Source organism: Canis aureus, chromosome 17, assembly GCF_053574225.1.
Source record: "Canis aureus isolate CA01 chromosome 17, VMU_Caureus_v.1.0, whole genome shotgun sequence".
Taxonomy (NCBI): Eukaryota; Metazoa; Chordata; class Mammalia; order Carnivora; family Canidae; genus Canis; species Canis aureus.
The window spans coordinates 5237585-5254603 of record NC_135627.1 but is presented as its reverse complement, the minus strand read 5'-3'; the positions used below and the strand labels follow the sequence as shown (position 1 = coordinate 5254603).

The 17019-nt window shown below is 40.3% G+C and overlaps 1 protein-coding gene and 1 long non-coding RNA gene across 3 annotated transcripts in view; one reads left to right on the top strand and one right to left on the bottom strand.

Annotated features, from left to right (window-relative positions):
- NALF1 (NALCN channel auxiliary factor 1) overlaps positions 1–17019 on the bottom strand; it is a 624195-nt gene that overhangs the window by 56008 nt on the left and 551168 nt on the right. The window lies entirely within an intron of this gene.
- On the top strand, positions 8946–11315 carry LOC144287420 (uncharacterized). The gene is made up of 3 exons (XR_013355226.1): positions 8946–9212; positions 9462–9547; positions 10521–11315. It is a non-coding gene; the product is annotated as an uncharacterized LOC144287420 (long non-coding RNA).

Here is a 17019-nt window from a genome sequence, read left to right as displayed (position 1 = left end):
GAGCAGAACAACAATCAATACCAGCTAAATTGAATTCAGTGCCTGAACAACTACATTTACCACACAAGGCCAGAAAAAGAGAGAGAGAGAGGAAGAGAGAGAGATTTAAATAACACACACACAAAGTGCTATTTATTCCTAATATAAGTTATCAAATAATGAGGTGAACAATAATTTTCTCCCCTGACATTTAAAAATATTTTATTAATGAAATGTAATTATAGCAACATAGCCTTCATTTTAGAAACAACTTTTGCATCCCACCATGTGCCCAAGGAAAGCAGAATTTCTTCTGTTCCTTTTTCTTGAAAGTTTTTGTCTAAAAATTATTTGCCATTTAAAAGACATGCTTTTTTAAAAGTCAACAGAAAATTGACTGTGAAGGTATTTCATATGCAAAAATGAGTCAAATAATCATAATTGGAGAGAGTATCATTCATAAAATATGCACAAGGCAGCTAACAAGTCACTTTTAAAAGTTATTCATTCTCAAGCTAAACGAAAAATCATACCCTGATTAAGAATATGTACAGTATATTTGTAAAATGACAAAGAATAAGAGTTTTAGATGTATTATTCTCATATCACATGAATGTATTCTGTTATACATTCCTTTTATTATATTGCTATTCAAATTCCTGCATTACTGTAAAAATTATATGAGGAATAGAACGACAATAGAAATGAAGTGTGCTGCTGAAAAATCTTTACTTTTGCAATAGTACAAACTGACTATGGTTTCCAGTACTCCGAGTGTCAAACAAGAAATTAAGTATTAGGGCCAATGTTCTATTTTAAATAAACCCAGCACCATTCGGTGGAGATTTTTGAATCAACATCTTATTCCAAACACTCTCTACCTTTCTTCCTTATATCTTTAAACAAAGAAAATTTGTATCCGGTGGAACTCAACTGGCAAGGAGGACTTTCCCCAAAGCTTCGGTGAGCCCCATCTTGCTAGGGAAACCGGGTGACTGGCTGTGCCTGCATCTTCAGACATAAGACAACACCACCTGTGTGGCGGAGTCTGTGCCAACTGTGACCTGATTACCCTTTCACAAGAGGGAACGTGTCCTTGAGGTGGCAGGATTTTGTGTTCTCTGCTTTAATGAGGATGCCATTTTTATAAACATCAAAGACAGGCTGGACAGCCAGCCTGGGAGGCCTGAGAGATTCTGTGAGCCGACCCTGTGCTCAGCAGCGTCCTGGGTCACATGGAAAAGTAGCAGAACACGTTCCTCCAAGATCATCTGTTCTCCTTCACCCAGGGCTATTTGGCCTTGCCAAGAGCAATCTCAGGTGACTTCGCCTGAGTCTCTACTACTGTTTCCAGGTATAAGCTCAGCTAAGAAAAAAAAAGAAAGCACAAAAGCTCTGCTACTGCTTTACTTTATAATTTTTAAATGCCTTCCAACATGGTTATTCTCAAGAACTGGTTTATGACTTCTCTATTTTGGGTAATTAGTTTGATTGACACCCAGTATCCCTTCCTTAGACATCAGACAGACTTGATGACATGACAACCCCAATGCTCTGCTTTCTTGAATGCTAACAAGCTATGGTGCTGCTCCCATACCCCACACCTCCTTCCTTTCTGCTTCCTTCATCCTGATGAGCCTCAGAGCCAATTAATCCCATGCAGCTTTCCTCTGAAACAGAGGCTCAAAACTCTCCATAAATAGTCACCTTTTCTTTTTCACATTCTCTTCCTGTAGGGTTTTGTGTTTAACTCCTTTAAGGGATTAACATACCACTATACCATTCATTAATTTATAACTTATTAGAAATCTTATTACAAATCAATAAAACAGGTAATATTTACTAACAAAGTATACCACCTTCCTACTATTTGAATGATCCCTGAAAGTAGTTTATATATATATATAAACTATATAAATATATACAGTTTTTTATATATATATTTTAAAACTATATATATATAAATATATATATACATATATATAAAGATTTTATTTATTTATTCATGAGAGACACAGAGGGAGAGGCAAAAACATAGGCAGAGGGAGAAGCAGGCTCCCTGCAGGGATACTGATGCAGAACTCGATCCCAGGACCCTGGGACCACAACCTGAGTGGAAGGCAGACACTCAACCACTGAGCCATCCAGGTGCCCCTAGTTGTTACATATTTACTAATAATTCCATCTATTAACATTTTTTGGCTGCCTGAAGAGTAACATAAAAAGAATCCAAGTTTTGGAACACATACTTTTTTAAAAAGTCATTGCATCCAGTAAAATGCAATTTGTTTTTATGACCCAAAGGAGCATCATTTTCAAGAACACTTCTAATCCAATGGTTTTCAAAGAATTATGACAGAATCATATGAACTATAGAGATTGATATTATTCTACTCTGTTCAATTACTACTTAGTGTGGGTCTACATCTCAAAAGGCGTTGGTTATTATTACTGTCTCCCACATTTTGAAGACACGTGAAGGAGTTTTCTGCACTTGTAAATATTATCATGGAGAATGATGTCATTTTACAAAGAGAAAATATTCCAAAAGAAAAAGCATATGACTCATACATGAATTCCTTCAATCACTATCTGCAAACAGTGCTTGGGAGCACTGTGCGGCGGGTACCCATGTCTGCTACCTCCTTTCTCCTCCTCCGAGCTCTGCCCCCATCCCATCTGCTTGGGATAATGGAGAAGACTGGGGATGACGAGGACTGGAGTCCCCAGGGCTTGTTATTGTTTGGTGTTCTCGGTTTCGGGCTGCAGTTTGTACCAGGTCACAGCATTTTGTCTAGTGTCAGACATGCCATCTGCAAAAGGACACAGAGAAAGGAACGAGACGGGGATAAAGTCCAGTGAAGTATCACCATCTCTCAGGTTGGCAAGGCAGAAAGCCTCCACTTTTTCTGTGGAGAAGTCCGTTCAAATGTTCCAGGGGAGCTGCATTTGACCAGACGTTATTGACGTTATTGACGTTATTTCAATAACGTGCAAGGCTCTTGTCAGGATACAGAAGAAAAGGTGGCACAGCCCAGAGATACCAGAACTGCAAACGCCAGGGCTAGGCGAATAATATTTTCACTTTGAACATCGGAACTCAGACATGAAGCCATGGGTTTCTCAATGTTACCCATCGAATTAGTGAACATACATTACAAATCTCCTGTCTAATGGTCTAATTAAATTTGACCAATATAACTGGCCAATTACATTCCCAGGACATATTATATAATACTTCTCCCTTGATTATTTTATGAGAAATTATTATAAACCCACACAAAATATAGAATTTGTGCATTATAAGTAATTTCAACTAGCAACCGAATTTGAAATCGCAGAACTAGAAATATTTAATAATAAGAGGTGGAAATAGGTATAGGGAAAGTTAAACTCTGTAGATTGTGAGTTCTAGAACACACATTTAGACCATAAGTATGCAGAATGTTGAAGTTCTAAGTATGAAGAAAAGTATAAAAATATTTAGAAATATTCCGTGTCCTAACTTTGCTGCAGTCGTCTCAAGCATATTCCCGGAAGACATACATATGATTAAGAAATAATGACATGCATGATACACACACACACACACACTCAAACACACACACGTGACAGTAAAATCTCCCATGGGAGACGCACAGGATGAGCAAGTGTATTATCTCCAATCGGGAGGATTATAAAACATCAAGGCTAATAGTGTAAAATAAGATTTCTTTTCCAGGATAGAGTTGAACTTTGTATAAGAGGAATACTGTCGGGATCCCTGGGTGGCACAGCGGTTTGGGGCCTGCCTTTGGCCCGGGGCGCGATCCTGGAGACCTGGGATCAAATCCCACGTCGGGCTCCCGGTGCATGGAGCCTGCTTCTCCCTCTGCCTGTGTCTCTGCCTCTCTCTCTCTCTCTGTGACTATCATAAATAAATAAATAAAAATTAAAAAAAAAAGAGGAATACTGTCTATTAAGTAAGTGTAATTTGTTGCAAGTGTCAAGATTATAAAATAGAGAGCCGGCGTGGTACAGTGTGACCTGTCTATGCTTTGAAATCACCACTTACCAACTGTGTGGCCTTAGACGAGTCATTTAGCTCCTAAAAACTTATCTTCCTACCAGAATTAGGTGATGGGCACTTGCCATCATGTCCACTCAGTAAATGCTGTTTGAAGGATGAGAAGGACATGGGAGTCATGGCTTTTCTCTAAAATGGACAGCTGGTCAATGTGCCAGTGAGCAGACTGTCCAGGTTGAACACGATGGCCCTGTAGGCACCCTCTTGGTAGGGAATGGCTCCTGCCCCCAAGAAGCGCTCGGTCCCCTGGGGGATGAGAATTAGCTAATAACTACCTACTTAGATCTGTAGGAACACATAAGGCCAGATGTGGGCAAGGGCAAGGTGCCTTCATGCCAGGAACTGATTCTGAGCTGAATCTGGGATGATGAGTAGACCTTAGCTCAGGGAATCAAGAAGGAAAGGGCTCTCCAGACAGATGGCACAGGAGCAACAATAAAGAGTCCTAGAACGATGTGCTTTTGCGTGGACAGAATATCAGCAATTTGCTGTTCTTGTAAATTGCAGGGCAGGCAGTGGCAGTGCAACCCAACAATCAGACGGAGAGGCTGAGCTTCTAAGTCCTTGCGAGAAACTTGGACTTGATCATATACCGGAAGATAGGATTTTAAGAAAGGGGGAGCTTTATGAAGAGATGTTTTACTTAGATTATGGCAGCAGCAGTATGGAGGATAGATTTAAGTGGGGCAAGATGCTAGCAAGAGAAACAAGTGACATGCAATATTCACGAGAAGTGATAAAAACCTGAGCTAGGGCAGTGGCATTGCAACGGAAAGGAGGAGATGCATTTGAGAATTTGTGGGATAATAACACAGGACAAAGTGATTGACAGTACATAGAAGGCAAAAGGAACAACACAACTATTGAAGATTGAGCATGTGTCAGTTCCCTGGGGCAGTTGTAACAAAGGACCACAATCTGGGGGGCTTAACACAACAGAAATTCATTCTCTCACACATACCTCAGGAGACCGAAGCCCAAGACTCTGCGGAGGTGTTGGCAGAGTCATGGTTTCTGGAAGGCTCTATGGAGACTTCTCCATGTCTCTCTCCCAGCAGCTGGTGTCACTGGCAGCTGTACCCTCCACATTCTGCCTGTCATCACATGGCTTCCAGGGTATGTCTGTGTCCTCCCAAGGCAGCTTCCTCTTCTTCCAAGGCTGCTGGCCATATTGGATTAGGGCCCACCCGAATGACCTTGTCTTAGCTTGAGTATATCTACGAAGACCCAGTTTCCACATACAGCTGCATTCACAAGTGCTTAGGACTTCAACATATATTTTGGGGAGAGGGGACACAGTTCAACCTATAACAAGTACCAAATTCCTAGTTTAGCTAAGTTAGTGCCATTTATTCTAGGAGAGTATTAAAAGCTGGTTTGGGGAGGAAGACTATGAGTTTACACTATTCTAGAACTCAGGAGAGAGACTGGGGTTTAAGATACAAATCTAGGAGCTGTTGACACATGCTGTTATACACATTTTCCCAGGAAGAATGAAAGGAAAGAAGAATAGTAGCACAGGTCTTTGGGAGCAAATTCGTTGTGAAACAAGAGGAAAGCACCCTGGGGGGAATGGTTGGTGGTGAGCAGACAGCCTGGAGGGAGGCATTGTGGAGGCCAAAGGAGTCAGGTGATTTCTAAGTTTCTGAATTTAAGAGCTCTGTTAAGGCAGATCTGGTGAGGAGGTTAATTTTTTTTTTCTTTCTTTTTTTTTTTTTTTTTTTTTTTGAGGAGGTTAATTTTTGTTACTAGAAATGGAACTTAGGAGTCACTCTAAATCGAAATGGTTTCACAGGCTTCTGAACTGTGTCTCCCCCAAATCCATATGCTGAAGCCATAACTCCCAGCACCTCAGAATGTGACTATGTTTGAAGAGATCCCTTTAAAGTGGTAACGAAGTTAAAATGAGGTCAACAGGGTAGACCCTAATCCATTAGACAGCTGTCCTTATGAGACAAGGAAATCAGGACACAGACACACACAGAGGGGAGACCATGTGAAGACATAGGCTAAAGATGGTCAACTAGCATTTGCGAGGAGAGGCCTGACCTTGAGGCCTCACTAACCCTGCCAACACCTTGATCTTGTACTTCAAGTTCTCAGAATTGTGAGAAAATAATTTCTGTTGTTTCAGCCACCAAGTCTGTGGTACGTTGTTATGGCAGCCCTAGCCATACAACCAATACGAATGCTTTCTACAAAAATATTTAATAGAAATAGTTCCTGCAGTAGGTGGAAATTAAGTAATATACTCAAATATCAACCTCAAGATAATGAGATTTCCATTCATTCACACAGTAATTGTTTCTGGGGTTCCAACTGTGCTACATAGTAGGAGAATTGTGCTCTACCTTGATGAAGTCAACAGTATCAGAGGAAAACAGGCATTTAACAAGTTATTGACAAGTGTCACACTTATTTTTCAATATTGGGATGAACAATATGGAAACCAGGAACATGGCTGGGTGTTTTCATGCAGTTTCAGTTCTTCCTCCCAACCTTTAGGGGCTGATGGGTTGTGGTTCTGAGCACCTGACCTCCCGGGTTCCCAGGTCAGTGGTGCCATTTACTGTGTCCATGACTTTGGACAGGCTACTTTATTTCTCTCTCAGTCTGCTAAACTATGAAACAGAGATAACAATAATAATGGTGGGACTGTTATTAGATGAAAGGACTTCACCCCTCCAGAGAATGTATTCAGTAAGTGCTCATCTATTACCATCTGTGTTAGGACAGGAGAAGGCTGAAATCCACAAAGATGAGGGCTCTCTCCTGAGACACCACGGGGTCTTAACAATCCAGGTTCTTTCGAAAATACATGACAAGAACAACCTTAGCTGAGGTGGGAATCTGTACTCCATTTCTGTGTCAGAGCACATTTTTAAGAATTCCGTGAGGCTATAAATCAGATTTTTTTGGTTAGGGCACAGTTTCAGAGTTTAAGGTGTTTATACTTTATCCAAAGAAGAAATTCTTTGTCTAAAGATATCCTTTGCTTCACCTATTTTTTTAGGCTGAATTCAAAAGGAAAAGGAGTGTCAGAAGGCATCATAACATAGGAAATATGTCTCAGAATGGTTAATAGAAAATTGTCTTTCCCAAATCTTCTTCTGCTGGTGAACCACCAGGAGACCATGCCTACCCATGAGGGCAATTCCTGCTCCTCCGGGTGCCGTGGCCAGGGTGCATGGGGCTCCCCACTGACCCCATCTTGCTTGAATTCATCTCCTTACCTACCACGACTTGTGCTCAGCACAGAAATTCTTCATAGACAGCCCTTTATTTCGCTAGCTATAAAAACATCAATCTCAATTGATTCAATTAGTGATGAATACATAATCTATGACTCATTAAGTGTGAAACTATAGGTTTTGATCCTCTCAGTAAGAGAGAAAATCTGTTTATATGCATAAACTGAATATTTATTCACAAACAATGGCAGCTTTGTTATGAACCCTTGCAGGGAAGGCACAAACTACAAAAATGCGTGCTTATGATGGCAATAAAGGAGAGCTGATATACCTTCTACCTTGAAGCTTAAAAATCAACAGAAATGGGGGGCCCTGGGTGGCTCAGTGGTTGAGCGTTTGCCTTTGGCTCAGGTCGTGATCCTGGGGTCCTGGGATCAAGTGCCGCATCAGGCTCTCTGCAGGGATTCTGCTTCTTCCTCTGCCATTGTCTCTGCCTCTCTCTGTGTGTCTCATGAATAAATAAAGTCTTTTAAAATATATATCAACGGAAATGGTAGGAAAAGAAATTTTCAGAGTAACTTTCTGGGGCCAACCTGATTCCCTCAGAGTTTAATTAGAGTATAATGTTGCTCCAATACCATTCCTCCTCTATAGGATCATGGTATATTACCAAACACTCCTGATTTCACTTCTGTTTTTTCCTACGATAGCACAGGAGTACAGCGCTGTCAGCACAACCAGAAACATAGGCATCATAACCTAACACCCCATGTGAAGACCACCCTCCCAGAAAAGCACCACTGGCGTCCTGGCTGATCACCATCCAGCGACAGTGTCTCCCACACATTGGGATGTGATCATAGAGAACCCCAGAACACTTTAATATTGGTTAGAAATAAACACCTGCCATTTTAATAAGTGTAGTGAAGCCTACTTGATAAGAACATGAATTCTCTTCATGTAAGCTAGTAAGTAGCTAGTAAGTAGCTCTGCATCCAAGAGCACATTACTGAGCCTGTGCATGCCTCAGTTTCTCCCCAAGCAGTACGTTATGAATGAGACTGAGCTCATTGAGTGGTCTTTGGGAGGATTTAATGATTAACATAGGAAAAGTCCTTCACAGTTTTTGGCATCCAGTAGGCATCTTATTGTCATGTGGAAAGCCGACACATGTCCCTACTATTACTGAATGTCAGGCCCTATAAAAGTCATGCAATTATTCCGACACATGTCCCTACTATTACTGAATGTCAGGCCCTATAAAAGTCATGCAATTATTCCAACACTTATTTCTTTGCCTGTAAAATGGGAACATCTACGTCACAGGCATTACTGCCATCAGCAATGTGGAATCCCTAAAAGCGAGGTGCTGTGGAGCCAAGGCGAGCAGGGTTGGCCGGGAGCGGATCCCTCCTTTGTCACTTCTGTGCACACGACTTTCCCTGAGGCCACTGCAGTGAATCCAAACAGGTCCCTTGGCGGGCACACGTGGGAGAGCCTGCTGACTCCAGTGGGTCTTGGGGCAACTCTCATCTTCCAATTAGCACTGCTCTTGAAAACCCTCTGAATTCTTAAACCCTTGGACAAACAGACCATGGAGCCACTCATCCCTATTTTTAAAATTAGTTCAAATTGGCCTTGAGAGTCCATTTCCTGGCTGACACTCCCAGCTCAGAAAAGTAGATAAACACATCTTCAAAGAGGGTCTGGTAGGACCAGTGAATAATCCTCTCGATCAAAGACTTGCCGGCTCTGAGTGAGGAGCTGGCCTTCCTCTGCCCTGCCTCCTCTGCGCACTCCAGCCTGCAGCCCACTGTCCTCACTGTGTCCGCCTTGGAAGCTGCAGAGGACGAGAAGGACCCTTGCTGGGAACGTCCTTCGGTCTCCCTCCTCCCTGCCCTGCTCCAGGGGAGCACGCGGCAGGAGCTGTCAGCCTCTGACGGCCAGATGGACCGGAAAGGAAACATAGACCAATGGTGAGATGTGTTTGGTACTATGACCTCTCTTCTACTTATTCTACAGAATACAGTGGCATCGTGGTTTTGTGGGGTTTTTTTGTTTTTGCCAGTGACACGTTCCTTTTCTTTCATAATATTTGAACAAGCTATGAATGATATGTTTTGAATTCATTTACATTTATTTTAATTAATTGATTAACGCAGAACTCATAGATGATTCAAAGTTATGGCCACGTGCATGTGATTGGTGTCTCTGTTTACCTGAAGGTCCATTTTGCAGAGTGGCGTTGTTGGAAAAAGACCACAGCAAGAAGACTTGGTTTATAGACTCTGTCACTCTCTAGATGTGAGAGGTGAGCATGTTATAGAGACTCCCTGAATCATCTCCTAAATAAATTGAATGTGTTGGACAGACCACTCTCAGCCATATTCCAGCTTCGGCTCTGTTAGCAAACAGACTGATAATCTCACCTGCCATCAATCACACCTGCAAGGAGCATCTGGAATCCCTCCAAGCTGTCCCTTCACTCCATCACCACTGCCAGCCTCAAGCAAGCCACCCTCCCCTCGGCCACCACTTATGTGCTGGCCCCAGGGCAATCCATCCTCACACAGCGGCCAAGGCACCTGACCCAAACCTCATCACTCCCTGCTTTCAAGCCTTTGCTGACCTCTCCCTTCTCACCGCCCTAGCAATTGCTGCTGAGGTCTCACCTCCAAGACCGCGCTGTGATCTGACCACTGTGTCGCACTGTGCCATGCTCTTGGTTCCCTCCCTTGAGTCTGCCACTTGGCTCTGTCTCTTCAAGCAAGCTAAGCTCTTTCTGCATTTTCTGTGTTTTTTGTGCTGGAATGCCACCTGCCTTACCCTCCACCTCTCCTTTCTCCCTCTTCAGATCTCTGCTTAAACTCCATTTCCTTAGAGAGACTCCCCTAGACCACTTGACTAGCTTCAGCCCAGCCCCACTCCTCACTCCTATCGGTCCTGGTCACAGCCCGGCTGGTTTCCTGCAGGGCCCTTGTGACAATGTGTGCTGGTATGTCTTCCTGTACTTGATGACCACATTTCCTCATCCAAATCCTGACCCTATATGACTTAGGTATAAGTCTAGGACCACTATCTGTCTTCATTTATTGCCTGGCATCAAACATAATGCTTAGAACACGCTAGACACTCATTAAATATTTTTTAAAGAAATGAAACTAAATGAATGCACACATCTGTATTGATAGAGCTAGAGAAAGGCCTTCAGATGTTAAATGCTACCTTCCCTTTCACTCTCTTTATTTCTTATAAAGCTGAATTTTTATTTCTTTTTCCTATAGCATGAGATGAACAGCCAGTGCTGTACGTATAAACAGGGCTGACCGTCAGGGATCAGTAAGCTGAAGGGTATTCTCTGCTGAGGATCCGGAAGGCAGCTGGAAGGAGAGAAAGAGATGTGATATCTCCATTCGATTCCCACACTATGGGTTCTGTGAGTCATTCAATTCTGCCAAAGAAAAGCTGTGCGGTTGAAGGTACTTCTCATTTATCCTCTCTGCTCCTCTCCCTCACTATTCCAATCACTGAGGAAAAATACTGGACAGAGCAGTGCCAAAAGCTTCTGAAGTCACAGAAATCAGGCTAGCCTTGTGGACTACAAGAAAGCTGCCCCATGTACTGAACTCATCAATAAAAGGCATATCGAGGACTTCACAACAGTCTGTGTCATCATTCTGTGTCAGGATTTGCAATAGAATTTTCCCTCAACAGGATGCCATTTCAAATCCTGCAATAAATTACTCCATCGTTCGTATTGACTCTAGATAATGACATGGCAAAAAGTTGAGCCAGAACAATGCTGTGATGTTGATAAAATAAATACCAATTGCTATAGTGATCTTGCTTGGGAAAAGATGCTTCTTGTAATTTTCTGATGACCATATATTCAAAGAAACACACCATCTATAGAGTGTGGACTGTCGCTCTCAAGAGGTATGTATCGATGCCAAATCCACAATTTATTTATTTAAGTGCTGCACAAGCTTTATGATAATGACCTCACATCTTACCAGAATAGACTCATTTTTCGTCTGAAAGACAAAAAAAATGTGAAATAAATTTTAGCCTTACTATGACTAATTTGCTTTTCTTCATGGGTGGGTGTGTTCTTTCCTCTGACATAGATTCTCCTTGTCAATGATTAAACGCTGCCAGTGTTTGGGAAGCTTGCCTGATCTAGTTCTTGTATATCTTTTGAAGCTTGTTTCTCATTTCTCCCTTCCTTGAATCTGAATGGTCCTGTTTGCACAGCTGACCCAAAGTCCTCAGGGAGGAAAAGTAACATCTCCCTGTGCCTCATACTGTTCTTATAATGAAAATACTAAAGACAGTACTTGGGTAGTAGATGGGAAACCAATTACTGAATTATATTATAAATATAATTATATTTCCAAATATAAGCTATTGTAGAAAGTCAAAGAAAGATATATTCAATCTTTGCTCACCGAGGAATAACTGGCTTTCAAATCAGTATTGTTTAATAATAATTTTCTCTAGGAATATATCCTTCCTGCAAAATAAATCCAAAGAGGATCATTTTAGTCATTTTACACACTGATCTACTCATTTCGCTGATTTTCTTCTTCACATCTTTTCTCCTAGAAACGTTTTCAGAAAGAGACTGAAATCATATCAAATAGAAAAAACATTCTGTTTGCCTAACAACCATGCAGACAAAAGTCATATTTTCAATTTTTCCCAAAATAATCCCTTCTCAAACATTTTATTTTTATTTTTAAGGATTTTATTTATTTATTCATGAGAGACACACAGAGAGAGGCAGAGACACAGGCAGAAGGAGAAGCAGGCTCCATGCAGGGAGCCTGATGTGGGACTCAGTCCCAGGACCCTGGGATCATGATCTGCGCCAAAGGCAAACGCTCAACCACTGAGCCACCCAGGCACCCCTCAACATTTTAAAATAAAGGAATTCTTTCTTGGACATTCAACTTGAATTAAGTCCCTCCTCCAACCTGGATTTCTCTTGTTTAAGTGTGGCTGGTTCCTAAAACCAAATGTCTACACCACTGCTCCTTTTCTCCTGAGGCTTGACTCCACATCCTGAATGGAGCTCTGGCATTTCCTTCTGGAGGAACAAGTATCGTGGACATTGCTGCTATAAACATCGAGGTGCAGGTGTTCCGGCGTTTCGCTGCATCTGTATCTTTGGGGTAAATCCCCAGCAGTGCAATAGCTGGGTGGGGGTGACTGGGTGACAGGCACTGAGGGGGGTACTTGATGGAATGGGCACTGGGTGTTATTCTATATGTTGGCAAATTGAACACCCAATAAAAAATAAATTAGAAAAAGAAAAATTAATACAAAAATTTTTAAATACAGCAATCTTATATGAAAAAAAATAAACTGTTAAGAATGTTGTTGTCCCATGTACTTGAATAAGACCCTAGGAAATGCATTACAATAAAATGAACTGTTGACATCTTGCTGTCAGAACCATAAAAAAACAAACAAAAAACAAACAAACAAACAAACAAAAAACAAGTATCACCTCACACTCAACTCAGCTCATATGAAACAGAAGCCATCACCTTCCCCTCAGGCTGGCATCTCCTCCCTCCTGCTGCTCCTGAGAATGTCCATCCCTCCACCACGGTCTTGTATCTCATTCTGCTCCAACATCATCTTACTGCTCTGAAACCCTCAGCATTTGCACACTCTGCATCTGTGCATTTTAAAAAATTCATGTGAAGACATGCTTCAAATAGTATGGGATATTTTTCTCGCAGATTTTCAGGTATAAGAAGTCCTTATACAAAAACAAAGATAAAAATCATTGTCTTCACTTTTTGAGATCCAGCTTCCCCTGGCTTATCTTCAGTCCCTATCAGAGGGCTACTTTTTTTTTTTTTTTGTACAGTATACAGTAAATTCTGGTTTATGATATTTAACAAACTATTTTTTAAAAGAAGCAAAACTGGGAGAGTTATAATCCTGCTTGAATATCAAATACTAATGCTTGAAATCCTGTTAGAGGATGTAGAATTTTTTTATTTCTTTCAGAGATCAAGTTTTTTTTTTTTTTTTTTTTTAATACCTGTTTTGTTTTTCAGAGCAGGGCGAGATGTCACACAGAATTCTCATGAGGTAAAGGTATATCTTTCAAAAAGACGGTTCAACCATATTTACATATTTTGATGTCTCATGAGTATCTGTTGAAGATTGTAAAATCTGTTAAAAAAACATTTCTCTATTCAGATGGTTTTGCTGGAGTCTTTTGACACTAAAAATATGAAAACTAAAGGCTATTTAAACATAAGAAAATTATGGTTTACATTTGCTCTGGGAGAAAACACTACTTTGGAGATTATTCTTTACGATAAATTACCAAACATCATACTTATGTTAGGATGTAGGAAAGAAAAAAGGAGAGCATCTCATCTTTCAAAAGTATTTCCCCAAATCATGATAAACAACTAATTAAATGGTAATTTTCTGGATGACAAAGTACATTTCTAGTACAGTCATTGCACACATTTATGACAATTTCCACCGGAGTCCTTTTTATTGGAGAATTCTAGTTTTCCCATTATGAGACCTATTCATAAGGATTTACTTCTCATCTGTAAAAATTTACTCAGAGTTGCAACCGAACATTTCTTAGCCAGGAAATAAATTCTTCGCATCCAATTTAATTTTTAATTAGTTTGGCCTTTTTATCTCCTTGGATTAACGTGAAGGAGGAAAAGGAAACAGTTGGAAGTGCTATAGTGAATCCAGATTAATGCCACCCGTAATCTACTGGTTGAGACACATAATGGCAAAATATTATGGAAGTCACTCCTAAGCATATGACCCCTTTTTCTTCCTTGATATTGACAGGGGAAATTTTTAAGAGTTAAGAATGAGCAGTCCATTTATCTTACACTTTTATCTAATGTTATCCATTGAAATAAAGCTCTTGAGAAGATGGTGGCAGACATAATCTGTTGACTTGCATTATCTTGACAGACATGGATAGTCAGTGTTCTTCATGATACGTATACCCCAGAATGAATTTGATTTGCATAAGCAATCAAAGCAATTGAGGAAAAGACAATACCATTTGATTATTTTTAAATAAATTATAATATAAAAGCAACTTTTAAAAATCCTTGGTGAAAAAAAAAAAAAAATAAATAAAAATAAAAATCCTTGGTGAAAAGATGTTTAATATTAAGGCAGGAACAAAAGAGCTGCCTCATATAGTAGGAAAGAAAAGAATATCATTCGCCAAGACCATAGATATGTGTCCATTAAATCGCACGTACTTGAAAGAACTCTCTACTTCTCCAGGGAGACATGGGGATATTTGTTATTTTGACTGAAAGGAATTTACTAAATTCAATGTAGCAAACAAAAGGTAACGATGATGGAATGAGATCAGAATAGAGGAAGTACAGGGATCTCAAATAACTGAGGGATTTTGAAATCACAGAGGAGGAAACAGATAACAAAGTCCCTCCCTGGGCTCATTCTGGCTGACTTCCAAAACAGAAATGTGCTGAATATCAATCAGTGTATTATTATGCAGCATCTGAAGAGGTCACACCTGGACATTTTGCTCAAGTCTAACACAAGACTGGCTCAGTGAGGAGGTGGGGAAGGATGGAGAAATCGCTAGCCATTATCAAGCATCACGGAGGATACTCGCATTGACAGGAGAACCTTAAGCATCTCAGATGAAAAGGTACCCTGCCAAGTATCTTAACATTATTATTAATATTCCCACCACTTTGCTGAAACAATGAATGGGTGAGGAAAATTATTTAGAAAGTTAAAGGTAAAAAGAGAGCAAGAAAGCAGAAGAATATGGCTCTTCACAAGGGAAGGGGAAGGCGATTGTCACAAAACAAAAGAACATGCATTAAAAGGAAGAAAGACCCAAGTATTCTGCAGAATCTGGAAAGAAATTCTATGCAGAACTTTTACTGTACAATACCCAGGTGCTCACTCTTCCAAGAATGTCACACTTAGCATTCAGGCTACAACCTATCATTTCCTGCTGAGATCTTGAGAGTTTAGTTATCCAACTGATTATGGCCTACTCTCAGGTATTATGGACAACCACTGAAAGTAATCTATTCAGAAGCTTAAATTCTCACAAAACTTACCCATTCAAAACATTCAAAATCCTCTGTAGCCTAAGGAAAAGCTAACAGTGAAACTTAATAAAGTCTAACTTTTCTAATTTTTTTCTGTATGTTAATCATCCACTTTGGTAGCCACATACAGCATTTTAAATTTAAATTAATTACAATTAAATAAAATTTAAAATATAGTTGTTGTTGGTGGTGGTTTTTCAGTTGCACTAGCCACATTTCTAGTTCCTGTGCTGTGTGGTCATGTTGGACGGCAGAGACATAAACATTTTCATCTTTGCAGAACGTTCTAATGGACAAGAATTGTTCTGCTAGAGTTCAGTGGGACATTTTGACAAACGGAAACTTTGAATGTACGGGGTGATGGATAGACTTTGCTACACAGAATGCAAAAATGATTTGTAAGTGAATGGTGCTCCCATGAAGGAATGTGGATGGAGACATTGCAACTAATACAAAGATTAAAAATAAAATTCTGGAAGGCTGATCTAAGATGAGAAATAGAAAACACAGGTGTGTACCTTGTTTACATGAATGTGCAAACATATTTTTAAAGCAAAATGTGTATCTTTAAAATGGCAGTGACATGTCATGAGTTGGAGCATCTTACTCCAGAAAAATTTCCTGATTCCAGAATTTGTATCCTTCTCCTTAGCCTGCAGTCTATTCAGAGTAAGAGCACTACTATTATTTAATATCACCTGTACAAAATGACAGAAAATAACCCAGATTGCTATCAAAGCAAAATTTATCTTCTGGGATTTTATTGACAAAGATATGATAGGAAGATAATTGTATTTTCAGTTACAAGCTTACATTTCTGTTTTGTGATGATTTATGGCAAGGAAATCTAGATTAAATACAGTTTGTTGGGAAACTCATCTTCTCACTGGGGAATAAATATAGAGGAATAAAAAAAATATATTATCTGAAAAAAAAATCACATCCCAAAAGGTCTTTCCAACTGAGACAAGTAAAACTGCACAGGAGAATGCTAGGGATGGAGTCTATTCTGATTAATGCTCTTTCTTGAAAGATTTTATTTAGTTATTTGAGAGCTAGTGAGTGAGCGAGTGAGCAAGTGAGAGAGAATGCCTGCACACAAGGGGAGAAGAGGCAGGGGGAGAGGGAGAAGCAGACTATCTGCTGAGCAGGGAGCCCAATGAGGGACTTGATCCCAGAACCCTGGGATCATGACCTGAGCTGAAGGCAGACACTTCGCTGGCTGAGCCCCTCAGGAGCCTGACACATCCTGAAGGGTAGTGACTCCTTCGTATGTACTTATACATACTTGTCATGTACAAACGTTTGCTTTCACTTTTAGATTCAAAAGAGGCAAACAATTTAAGTTTTGAATACAGATATAAGGATATGGCTGAAACGGTCATTTTTATTAAGCCAGGGATGCACGACACTCTCACTGTATCCCAAGTATCTTCCTGCTCTCCCTTCCTTTTCTGTCCTTTTGTCCTCTCCTTCCCTCCCTCTTAGGATCTATCTTTAAAACAAAACAAAACAAAAATAAAATAAAATAAAATAAACAAAACAAAACAAAACAAAACAAAACAAAAAAACATATTGTTGGGATGCCTGGGTAGCTGAGTGGTTGAGCATCTGCCTTCAGCTCAGGTTGTGATCCTGGGGTCCTGGGATCTAGTCCCGCATTGGGCTCCCCTCAGGG